We start from the raw sequence: 13,252 nt of genomic DNA on the forward strand, positions 1-13,252 counted from the left end.
CAGTGTGTTATATTGACAGTCAGTTCATAAGCAAGTTACTTAAGAAAATTAGACAGGGGAAGGGGGTGGAACTGAAAGTTAGACCATACCTTTGTATAATACTGATCAAAAAATACTCACTGTATCCTACTCAAAATTAGCTTATTCTTATTTTGGAGTAACTGTTTAAAACTACGCTTAGTAGTCATCAGAGTGCTCAAACACTGCTGTTTCCTGTGCTTAAGAACAGCCTCAAGATCTGTATTTAATTAGCAACAACTGAATTGAATTGTTGTCTACTATTCATTAACTTTGTGTGTTTTAAGACTTGTGTATGAATTGTATATAATAAATTCCTTATAAATTTTAAGTAACTAGAACTACTCTTATATGGACTAGATTTTATATTTTACATGCTCATATTTTTGTAACTTGAAAAAGTAGAATTTGTCTTGTGACAAGTTTTCTCAGAAAGAAAAGGATTATACATCATGACCAATTGGGATTTTTTTCCCCCAGAATTTAATGATGGTCCCACGTAGGAAAATCTATCATTGTTATACACCACATTAACAAAAGAAAGGGGGAAAAAGTCACATGATTATCTCAGTTGTTGCAGAAAAGGCATTTGACACAGTTTAACACATTCTCATTAAAAAAAAAACACTCAACAAACTATGAATAGAAGGAATATTCAATATAATAAAAGCCATATATAAAAACCCCACAATGAACATCATACTCAGGTGGTGAAAGACTGAAAGCTTTTCCTTAAGATCAAGAAAAAGACAAGGATGCCCATTTTTACTATTTCTGTTCAACATAGTCTTGGTAATTCTAACCAGAGCAGTTAGTCAAGAAAAGGAAATGAAAGACTTCCAAATTGGAAAGGAAGAAGTAAAAAAATCTTTATACATAAATGATATAATCTTATAGGTAGAAAACCCTAAAGATTCTATACCCATATACAAGTTATTAGAACTAATAAACAATTTCAAGCAACATCACAAGATACAAAATCAACACAAAATATCCATTGCATCCACTAACAATGAACCAAAAGGAAATTAAGAAAATAATTCCATTTACATTAGTATCAAAAAGAATAAAGTACTTAGTAATACTGAGGAAGCAAGGAACTGAAAGATACGTACATTGAAAACTACAAGACATTGTGTAGAAAATTAAAGAATGCATAAGCAAATAGGAAGACATTTCATGTTCACGTTGGAAATATTAATATTGTTAAGATGTCAATATAATGACTGGAATCTACAGTTTCAATGAGGTCCTCATCAAAATCCCAATGACAGTTTTTTTTATAGAAATGGAAAAACTCATCCTAAAATACAGAATTTCAAGGGACACTGAATAGCCAAAACCATCTTGAAAAAGCACAAAGCTGAAGAATTTGCCCATCCTGATCTTAAAGTTTAGAATCAAGCCATGGTAGTCAAAACAGTGTAGTACTGACAAAAAGATCTTCATATATAGACTAACTGAATAAAATAGAGAGCTCAGAAGTGAATCCTCCCATAAATGGTTAAGTGATTTTCATCAAGGGGACTAAGACTGTTCAATGGGGGAAAAGATAGCCTTTTCACCAAGTGGTGCTGAGAAAGCTGGTTAGCCACATGCAAAAAAAAAAAAAAGAAAGATGTTAGACCCTCACACCATATACAAAAGTAAACTCATATATTAGATTGGGCTGCTATTAAAAAAAAAAAACTACAGACTGGATAGCTAAACAGTATATATTAAATTTTCTCACATCTCTGGAGCTTGGGAAGTCCCCAATGAGGGTGCCAATGAGGTTGGTGTCTGGGGAGGGATCTCCTCCTCCTTTTTTTGTGTGATCACCTGGACTTTCCTTAGTGCAGATGAAGAGAGGGTAGTGGGGGCACTCTGATTTCTCTTCCTCTTCTTAGAAGGACATTAATCCTCTAGGCTTAGGGCCCCACCCTTATGACTTCAGTTAACCTTAATTACCTCTTAAGGACCCTATCTCCAGATACACTCACTTTGGGGGTTAGGGCTTAAACATGAATTTTGGGTGTCACAATTCAGTCCATAGCAATTGAAAATAGACCCATGAGCTAAATGTAAGACCTAAAACTATACAACTCTTGGGAGAAAATATAAGCCAGAAGCTTTATGACACTGGATCTGGCATTGAATGTTTTGGACATGACACCAAAAAAGTCCCAGACAACAACCACAAAATGATACTAGACAAATTGGATTTCATGGAAAGTTTTTAAAACTTTGTATATCGAGAGACATCCACAAGGTAAAAAGGAAGCTCACAAAGTGGGAGAAAATACTCAAAAATCACATATCTCATAAGAGATTAATACCCAGAATATAAGAGGACTCCTAAAACTAAACAAGAAAACAACCAACCAGATTAAAAACCGGGCAAAGGACTTGACAGCATTTGTCTAAGGAAGATACACAAATAGGTGACAAGCACATGAAAAGATGCTCAACATCACTGATGATTCAGGAAGTGCAAAGCAAATCTGCAGTGAGATGCCCCCTCCCACCCATTAGCATGGCTGCTGTCAACAAAACAGAAAATAACAATTTTCAGTGAGCATCAGGAAAAGCTGGAACTTAAGCACTGGTGGTGAGAATGTAAAATGGTAGAGCCACTATGGAAAACAGTATGGTTTTATTCTCAAAGAATAAAATGTACAATTACCATTTGATCCAGCAATTCCACTTCTGGCTATTGACCCAAAATAATTGAAAGGGGGTCTGGAAGATGTGTTTGTACACTCATGTTTAGAGCGACATTACTCACAGTAGTTAAGAGGTTGAAGCCAACCAAATGTCCATTGATAGATGAATGGATAAGCAAAATGTGGTATTTGCATTCAATGGAGTATTATTCAACCTTAAAAAGGAAGAAAATTCTGACATATACTACGAAATGGATGAGCCTTGAGGACATTATGCTTAGTGAAATAAGCCAATCACAAAAACACAAATAACATCTGATCTTACTTATATGAAGTGCTTAGAATGGACAAAATCACAGAGACAGAAAGTAGAATGATGGTTGCCAGGGGCAAAGGAGGGTGGAGTGAGAGTCATTTTTAAGATGAGTACAGAATTTCAGTTTTGCAAGATGAAAGTGGCTCAGGTTATGGGTGGTGATGATGGTTGGTTAAGTACAACAGTATGATTGTACTTAGCACCACTGAACAGTACACTTAAAAGTAGTTAACATGGTAGATTTTATGTTATATGTATTATCATCACAGTTTAAAAAAAAAAGATAATTGAGCCCATGATCACAACAAACTTAAAGCTTTCATCCTGACAGTTTTGATAGACTTGGGATCAAAAACCAAAATCCAAGACCTCTACCAGAGCCGAAATGCATTTGTATCCCAGAGGCCTGTGGCCCAAGGGTAAGTTGGAACCCAAGTAATCGTTCTAATTTTCAGCGTGGATTTGTACTTCTGGGTAGTCTGGGGGACCTCAAACCCTGAATTTGGTGGAGATAATCCTAAACTAATAATGCATTCATATGTTTAATGGAAACAAATGCAGATCCTCTGTGGAGGATGGTATCTTCACCTAAGGCCTCAAATTAATTTTTCAAGCATGATCATCTGTACCATGGGGAGAACTAGCAAAACCCAAAGAAAATCAAAACAGATTTTAAGCACTGGAATTATTAAAAAACAAGTTATCGAGGACGCAGGTCCAGAAGGAAATAGAAATTTCTCTACTGCTTAGGGCGTTAGCCTTTTTGAAGAAATTTTAATTTGCAAAATGATAATATCCTTGTTCTCCAGTGTTTTTAATCTTCCTCCTTAAAAATATGCAGAGCTTATAAAAATTGAAAAAGAAAAGGCCCAATGGAAAGCCAGGTGAAGGGTATGAATAATCATTCACGTTGGAGCAAAGCCAATGGCCAAAGACATTTTGGAAAGATTCCCAGCCTCCCAGTTAATAACCACAGAAAATGGAATGAAAACAGCAATGAAACATCCTTTATCATTTAGCTGATAGACAGACTGAAAAAGCGTCACAATGCTTCACAAGTGGGAGTATGCACTGCTCCATTCTTTGGGAAGAAAAGCCTGGAAGTAAATTTCAAGATGAAAAATTCTTTGAAATTTCACTTTGGGGGAATACATCTTATGATAATAAAGCATACACACGCACACCAACAAATGCAGACATTTTCCACAGAGCTGCTTCTAGGGGCATAAATATATACAAAATTAATCAACAACTGAAAGGTACCTAAATGCCAATCAATGGAATGTTTGGTTAAACTATAGAACCCCTTTACTATGGATTTTTTATTATGCAGTTATTAAAAAGATGACAATGAATATACGTATGTTCACGTGTAACTGAAAAATTGTGGAAACTGACACAACATTGTAAACTGACTATGACTCAATAAAATAAAATTTGAAAAAGATGGATTATATTTGTCATGGTGATCTGTGAAAGTAGGCATTGATATTGCTATTATCAATTGATATTGCTCCCACAAACCACAACACACAAGGCAGTGAACTTAACCAATAAACGTTGTGTGTGTTCTGACTGCTCCACCGACCAGCTGTACCACCATCTCTGTCCCGCTTGCCAGGCATTCCTATTCCCTGATAGAAAACAATGGTGACATTGGCCAATTAATAACCGACAATGGCCTGTAAGTGTTCAAGTGGAGGAGAAGTTGCACGTGTCTCATTTTAAGTCACAGGCTAGTAATGAATAAGCTAAGTGAGGAAGACATGTCAAAATCCAAGACAGGATGAAAACTAGGCCTCTTGTGCCAAACAGCAAAGTTGTGAATGCAGAGAATACTTTCTTGGGGAAAATTAAAAACAACGCCCCAGTAAACACATGAATGTTCCGGTGCCCCAGTGAACAGTCTTAGCGCTTGATGTGAAGACAGTTGTAGTGGTCTGGATTGAAGATCCACAACATTCCCTTAAGCCATTCTTTTAAATTCTGTAAAGGCTGAGAGAGGTGAGGAGGCTGCAGAAGACAAGTTTGAAGCCAACAGAGGTTGGTTCATGAGGTTTAAGAAAAGAAGCCACCTGCATAACATAAAAAGTTATAGAACATAAAAGTACAAGGTTATAGAAAGTTATAGAACATAAAAAAAGTTATAGAACATAAAAAATTCTAGAACATATTAGTTCTAGGAAAAAAGTTGTAGAACATTATAAAAAGTTACAGAACATAAAAGTACAAGGTGAAGTGACAAGTGCTGATGTGGAAGTTGTGGCATGTTATCCAGATCTCGCTAAGGTAGTTAATGCAGCTTGCTAAACTCAACAGCAGATTGTCAGTGTGGAAGAAATGGCCTTATATTGTAAGATGCCATCTAGGACATTTAAGCTAGAGAGCTTCAAAGCTTGAAAAGATACGCTGACATTCTTGTTAGGGGCAACTGGTGGCATTAGGTTGAACCCAGTGTTAATTTACCATTCCCCAAATCCTAGGGCCCTCAAGAATTATGCTAAATCTACTCTGCCTGCACTCTACAAATGAAATGATTAAGCCTGCATGACAGCACATCTATTTACAACATGGTTTACTGAGTATCCTAAGCTCATTGTTGAGACCCTACTGCTCAGAAAAAAAGATTTCTTTCAAAATATTACTGCTCATTGACAATGTACTTGGTCACCCACGACCTCTATTGGACGTGTATAAAGAGATTCATATAGTTTTCATGCCTGCTAACACAGGGTCCATCCTGAAGCCCACGGATCAAGGATTCATTTTGACTTTCAAGTCGTACTCTTTAAGTAGTGATCTCCATAAGGCTATAGCTACCATAGCAAGTCCTCTGATAGAGCCGGGCAAAATAAACTGAAAGCATCTGGAAAGGGCTGATGCCACTAAAAACACTTGTGATTCGTGGGAAGAACTCAAAATATCAACATTACCAGGAGTTTGGAAGAACTTGATTCCAGCCCTCTTGGATGACTTTAAGGGTTCAGCACTTTAGTAAAAGAATTAACTGCAGATGTGATAGCAGCAGCAAGAGAACTCGAATTAGACATGGGGGCTAAAGATGTGACAGGATTACTGCAATCTTATGCTAAAATTTTAATGAATGAGGAGTTATTTCTTATGGATGAGCAAAGAAAGTGCTTTTTTGAAGCAGAAACTAATGTTGGTGAAGGTGTTACGAAGATCATTGAAATGATAATAAAAGATGTAGAATATTGCATAAACTTATTGGATAAAGCAGTGGCAGGGTTGGAGAGAATTGACTTCAACTTTGAAAGAAGTTCTACTGTGGATAAAATGCTGTCAAACAGCATTGCATGCTGCAGAGAAATCATTCATGGAAGGAAGAGTCAATCAATGCAGCAAATTTCATTGCTGTCTTAGTTTAAGAAATTTCCACAGCCACCCCAGCCTTCAGTAACCACCACCCCGGTCAGCCAGCAGCCATGAACATTGAGGAAAGATCTCCCACCAGGAAAAAGTTTATGCCTTGTTGAAGGCTCAGATAATATTTAGCATTTTTTGGCAATTTTTTTTAAATTAGGGTATATACATTGGTTTTTTTTTTTTTGAAGTATAGTCTGTACTTAAAAAAATACTACTACTGAACACTTGGTAGACTGCAGTATAGTAAACATAGCCTTTATAAGTGCTGGGAAAGCAAAAAATGTGTGTGACTCACTTTATTGCAATATTCACTTTATTGCGGTGGTCTGGAACCAAACCTGCAATATCTCTGAGGTATAACTGTGAGTCACATGTTCAGATGGGACTGACTTCTAATAACTGACATTGCAGCTTGACCGAACTAAAACTCTTGAAACAGATAATAATCGTAAAATATGGAAAAATTCCAAACAATTCTTTGAAAACCCTAGAGGCAAACAAAAGCAGGTGGAGTTTGGAGGGAGGTCTACCCTTGAACAGCCAAGGGAAGGGTTTGCCCTACTCTGGCTCTTTGTCACATTTTGGTTTCTGTAGGGAAGCTTGAGGCTGAAGTTTCAGTGGGCAGGAGTGCAGAAATCCTGGAGAAATCCTGGGAGAGGGCCTTGCTGAGGGAGTGAACCCCTAAACTCTATATAAACTCCTCCCAGATTCTCACTGGATAGCTGAAACCTGGGACCTGGCCTGCATTGAGCCCACTGCTTGGAGAACATCCTGGAGGTAGCATCTATCCTTCCTATGGGCCTCAGTGACTGTTGGCTTCTTGTCTTTTGGCCCAAGAAATCTGTGTTTGTATAAAAATGATTTAGTTTACTAGGAATTCTAGGAAATGCAAAATAATCTATAGTGAAAGCAGCTTAATGATCGAAGAGGATGGATAAGAGGGAAGAGAGAAGGATTAAAAGGGACATGAGGAAACCTTGAAGGTGATAGCTATGTTCATTATCTTAACTGTGGTAGGTTTCTGTGTTTAAGAATATGTCAAAACTTATGAAATTATATACTTTATGTGTAGTTTATTTATTATGTTAGTTAAACATCAATAAAGCTATCATTTAAAAACACGTTAGGGGATGGGTATAGCTCAATGGTAGAGTGCATGCTTAGCATGCATGAAGTCCTGGGTTCAATCTCCAGTCCCTCCATTAAAAAAAGATTATGAAAACAAAAACAAAAACACGTTGAAAACAAATGAATGGAAAAGATATGTCATGAGAAGGCTGGAGTATCCATACTTTGGTATTCCTAGAATTTAAGAGGAGCATTTTATAATGGAAAAAGATTAATTTGTTAGGATGAAATAACAGTGATAAATGTTTATGCTCCTAATAGTTGAACTTCAAAATATATAAAGCACAAAGCCGACAGAAATGAAAAGGAGAAATGGACATATCCACAATGAGTTGAAGACTTTCTATTTTAAAGGTTGATCTACATTTTTTCCTTTTTTCTCTTTTTCTTTCTTTTACATGTAGTATAGTGTAGGCCCCCAACTGTGGGGACCAAGGAACGAGCCTGGGGCTGGAATGGTAAACAACTTATAAAAAGCTGCAGACTCAGAAGTGAGAAGGCTGGTTAGCCAAGGATGGGTAAGATCCCCAGAGGGGGCAACCTAAGACACGAACAGCCACCTGAGTCCAAGAAGAATGTTATAAAGCAGCTGTTTCTCATACATTCCGCCGTGATAAGCTGTAAGGCTCGCTGGTTCCAACATGACCATGATTTACCAAAACATAAAGGGTCTTCTCACCTTGAGCCAGATGCTGCCTGTTAACCATTTTCCTTGTCATTCTTCTTTGCTATATAAGACTGTGCAACTTAATAAAGCTTCAGAGTAGCCATCAGCTCTCTCCGCATACGGTGTGTATGTGTACATGGTATTGCGACACTGACAGTATAGTTGATTTACAGTGTTTAAGGGGTACAGAAAAGTGATTCAGCCATACCTATAGATGTACCTTTTTCAGATTCTCTGTGAGTGTATTTCTTTTTGTAAAGTTCATTTGTATATTTTTTTTAGATTCCACATATAAGTGATATCATATGGTATTTGTCTTTGTTTGAGTTACTTTTCTTAATATGATAATCTCTACATCCACCCACATTGGCGCAAGTGGCATTATTTCATTCTTCTTAATGACTGTGTAATATTCCATTGATATGATTCTAAAAGGGATTATTTTTGACTTACCTTTTCTGATATTTCATTGTTAGTGTTAAGAAATGCAACATTTCTGTAAATTAATCTTGCATCCTGCTACCTTGCTTAATTTGTATATCGGCTCTAGTAGTTTTTGTGTAGAGTCCTTAAAACTTACAGTGACAATTTTACCTCTTCCCTTGCACTTGGATCCCTTTTATTTCTTGTTCTTGCCTAATTGCTATGGCTAGGGCTTCCAATACTCTGCTGAATAGAAATGGTGAGAGTGGGCATCCTGGTCTTATTCCAGATTTTACTGGCAAGGCTTCCATCTTTTCACTGTCAACTATTATGTTTGTCATACATGGCTTTTATTGAGATATGTTCCCCCTTATAACCACTTTGGTAAGAGTTAGGATATTTAATTAAAAAATATTTTATTTATTATCATATTATTTTATTTTGGGGGGATGGGAGGTAATTAGTTTTGTTTATTTTTAGAGGAGGTACTGGGGATTGAACCCAGGACCTTGTGCATGCTAAGCACGTGCTCTACCACTTGAGCTATACCCTCCCCCAGGATACTGAATTTTATCAAATATTTTCCTGTATCTATTGAGATGATCATGTGGTTTTTGTCTTCTTTTGTGATGTGTGTGTGTGTGTTTTATCACATTGATTAATCTGTGTATGTTGCAGCATCCTTGTGATCCAGGGGTGAATCATGGTGTATGATATTTTTTACATGTTGTCTCCAAACATCTTGTTAAGAACTTTTGTATCTACATCCATAAAAGATATTGGCCCGTAATTTTCTTTTTTGGTAGTGTCTTTGTCAGATTTTGGTATCAAGATAATGGTAGCTTCATAGAGTGATTTTGGGAGTGTTTTCTCCTCGTTAATCTTTTCAAATAGTTTCTGAAAATTTGGTATTAGTTCTTCTTTGTACATTTGGTAGAATTCCAAGATGAAGGCATCTGATTCTGGACTTTGGTTTGCAGGGAGTTTTTTCTATTACAGTTTCTATTTCACTTCTGGTGATCGGTCCGTTCAAATTCTCTATTTCTGCTTGTTTCAGTTTTGGTGGGCTGTATGTTTCTAGAACCTTGTTCATTTCTTCTAAGTTGTCCAGTTTGTTGGCATGTAATTGTTCAAAGTATGCTCTTATTTTATTTTATTTTTTTGTATTTCTGTGGTATCAGTTGTTATTTCTCCTCTTTCATTTCCTATTTTGTTTATGTGGGCCCTCTCTCTTTTCTTCTGAGTCTAGCCAGAGGTTTGTTGATTGTATTTACTCTTTAAAAACAAACAGATCTTGGTTTTATTGGGTTTTTTCCTATCTTTTTTTTTCAAAGTTAAAACATGGTTTAATTTACTCATTTATAAATACTCTTGTGTTTATAGGCATCTTTCCTATTGTTTTTTAAAATCTCTATTTTATTTGTTTCCTCTCTGGCCTTTATTATTTCTTTCCTTCTGCTGACTTTAGGTTTTGTGTGTTCTTTTTTTCCCCCTAATTCTTTTAGATAGTAGGTTATGTTGTCTGAGACTTTTTGTTTGTTTTGATTCTTTAGGAAGTCCTGTATGACGATGAACTTCCTCTTAGGGCTGCTTTTTGCTGCATACCATAGATTTTGTGTGGTTGTGTTTTCACTGTCACTTGTTCCAAGGTATTTTCAAATTTTCCCTTTGATTTCATCATTGACCCCATTGGTTTCATGTTGTTTAGTCTCCATGTAGGCACTTTTTTTCTCATTTCTCTTTCTGTTGATTTCTAGTTTCATGCCATTGTGGTCAGAAAAGATGCTTGAAATAAGTATTATTCTCTCACGTTTGTTGAGGCTTGTCTTATATTCTAGTATTTGGTCTATCCTAGAGAATGTTTCATGTGCACTAGAAAAGAATGTATATTCTGGGTTTTTTTTCTTCTTTTTTTATGTAATATCCTGAGAATATCAATTAGGTCCAACTGTTTTCTGTTGTGTCATTTAGGATCTCTGTTGCCTTACTAACTTTCTGTCTGGAAGATCTGTCTATTGACAGATAGAGCTATTGACAATTTTAGTGGGGTGTTAAATTCTCCTATTATTGTATTGCCATCAACTTCTTCCTTTATGTCTGATAGTATTTATGTATTTAGGTATTCCTATATTGGGTGCATATATGTTCATGAGTGTAGTGTTCTCTTCTTGTATTGATCCTTTTATCATTAAGTAGTGTCCTTCTTTATGGCCTTTGTTTTAAAGTCTATTTTGTCTGATATGAGTATTGCCAACCCTGATTTCTTGTCATTTCCATTTGCATGAAATATCTTTTCCCATCCTCTCACTTTCAATCAGTGTGTCCTTTGCTCTAATGTGGATCTCTTGCAGGTTGTGTATTGTAGGCTCTTGTTATTAGCCAATCTGCCAATCTGTGTCTTTTTTTTAAGGCAAAATTTAATAATATGAAGAGGTTTACCAAAGCAGATTGATGTTATTTCAGGGAATAATGCTGTAATTTTTTCTCAACTCAGTTTTTATAAATTGGAACTGATCATACAAAAATTACTTCAAATTCAAACTTGACTATATAAAAAGGGGAACACTGAAATGAACTCAGCTAGATGACAGATGTGGCAAAACATCAGAATGAAAAATTCTACCTAGGGCACTTATTTCACGTCCAGATGCAAACAGCCCTTTCAGTTGGTAACTTATATCCATCCCATAAGCAATCACAGGTGCAGAGTCCATCATGCAGTACGAAGCCACACAGTCAAAATCTTCGTTTTGATGTGATACAAAAAAAGTTGTTTCTGTTTCCTTGTGAAAATGGCAACTGGTTATTTTTCTTTATCCCGTTTATTCATGTTACAAGTTAATAGCTTCAACACCTGTTGTAGGTGAGGTGTGGTGTCGGTGGCTTGAAGGCTCTACAAGATGTCTTTACTGAGTGAATCCGATGGTTTATTGGGTTCAACCCTCGCATCTTTTTTACATTATTTTACTTTAGCTCGTGCTGTCTCATCTGCATCAAAATACCAGACAGTTCTTGCATACCTTGTAACATATGCTGGTTGTGCTTCATGAGGGTTGCACGGGTCAGACCGGAAGAACAGTAGTCCATCAAATTTGGGTTCAATGTCAGCAAACTGGGCTTTGCCTTCTGGAAAAATTCGAAGTATACCTCCACTTACCTTGGCCTACCAGCCTTAATATTAAGATAATATACACACGCCACACAGTTTCCATCTCCATTTGGATTATCAACATGACACACACAACCTGTTCCGTTGCCTGGATAACAAGCAACCATAGTTTTCATCCGGCCACCGATTTCGTAGTGGCCCAGCTTCCCGTTACAGTGGCGGATCCGCCGTCCATGCTGCTCGTGAGCAGCCCGATGGTTTCGCAGCCGGGCTCCTTGCCCGCGATCCGGGTGATCTTACCGCCTTGGATGTCCTGCTGCCCGTCTGTGAACTTGCCCGCGTCGTGCAGGGCGATCGCCTCGTCGCCGATCTGCTGCCCGGGGCCCTCGCCCAGGAAGTCATCCGCGGTGCAGACGCCGTGCTTGCTGGCGCCCCGCGCGATGTGCTCCAGCGCCAGCTTCAGCGCCGGCGGCCGCTTCGTGTGCCCCGCTGCCCCGCAGGCCGCCCCCGGGGCTCAGCCCCTCGCCTGCGCGGCGTCGGCGGGTGCAGGCTCGCGTTGTCCCGCTGCAGCGGCGCGCGGGCCCGCGGCTCCTCCTCCGCGGGGTCCCCCGGCCGGCGGGGACGCGGCCACCCGGGGCTTGGCCTCTGCCTTCACCTTGGCTGCGTCTCCGGCTCTGTCCCGGCGCAGCGCTGCCTTCCTGGCCGCCGCGGCCCGGCCTGGCGGACGCGCGGTGGCCGGTGGCGCGCGGCCGGCCCGCTCCGCGCGCGCGGGTGCCCTCGCGCCCTGGCACGTGAGCTCGTGCTTCTCCCAGCCCCGGCGCCGGCGCCGCTTGCTGCGGCGGGCGGGGCGGCGGGGGCGGCTGGGTCCGCGTCCTCCCGCGTGGCTCGCGGTACCGCCGGGCCCGCCGCTGACCCAGGCCGCGGCGGCCGAGGAGGAGGGTGGCGGCCGGACGGCCGGGCCTGGGGCCGGGGAGCCGGCGGGGCGGCCGGGGCCGCCACTGCGCCGTGCGCCCGCCGCCCCTCGTCTCCGGAGGCCCGCGCCTGGCGCCTGGGCCCGGCCGCCTCCTTGTCCCCCGGTCCCGCCGCGCATCGCCGTCGCGGGCCGAGGGAGTGTGGCCTGCGCGGCGGATGGCGGCCTCCGCCCGGGCACACGGGCGGGGCGCAGGGGACCCGCCGCCCCGGCCGCCCCCGCCTCACCCTGCCCGGCGGCCGGAGGTGCTGGAAGAGGAGCGCAGGGCGGGCGGGCACCGCGGCCCCGCGGGGACCCGGGCCCCCTCTGTCTTCTGATGGGTGCGCTTAGTCCACTGACATTGAAGGTCATTATTGATAGATACGTGCTTATTGCCATTTTAAACCTTTTTTTTCCAGTTGATCTTTAAAAATTTCTTCTTTTCTGTTTCTTACTGTTTGATGATTTTGTTTTTGGTATGCCTCAGCTCTCTCCTTTTTGGCTTTTGTGACTCAATTGTAAATGTTTGATTTGTGGGTACCCTGTTTTTCATGTATGTTAACCCGTTACTATATAGTAATGGGTCTACTTCGTTTGGTCTAGTCATTTA

At 40.1% G+C, this 13,252-nt stretch overlaps 1 pseudogene; it reads right to left on the bottom strand.

The window, feature by feature from the left end:
* Positions 1-11,543: 11,543 nt before the first annotated feature.
* LOC140691650 (egl nine homolog 1-like) lies at positions 11,544-12,783 on the bottom strand (annotated as a pseudogene).
* Positions 12,784-13,252: the final 469 nt, after the last annotated feature.

Source organism: Vicugna pacos, chromosome 36 (genome assembly GCF_048564905.1).
Source record: "Vicugna pacos chromosome 36, VicPac4, whole genome shotgun sequence".
Lineage (NCBI taxonomy): Eukaryota > Metazoa > Chordata > Mammalia > Artiodactyla > Camelidae > Vicugna > Vicugna pacos.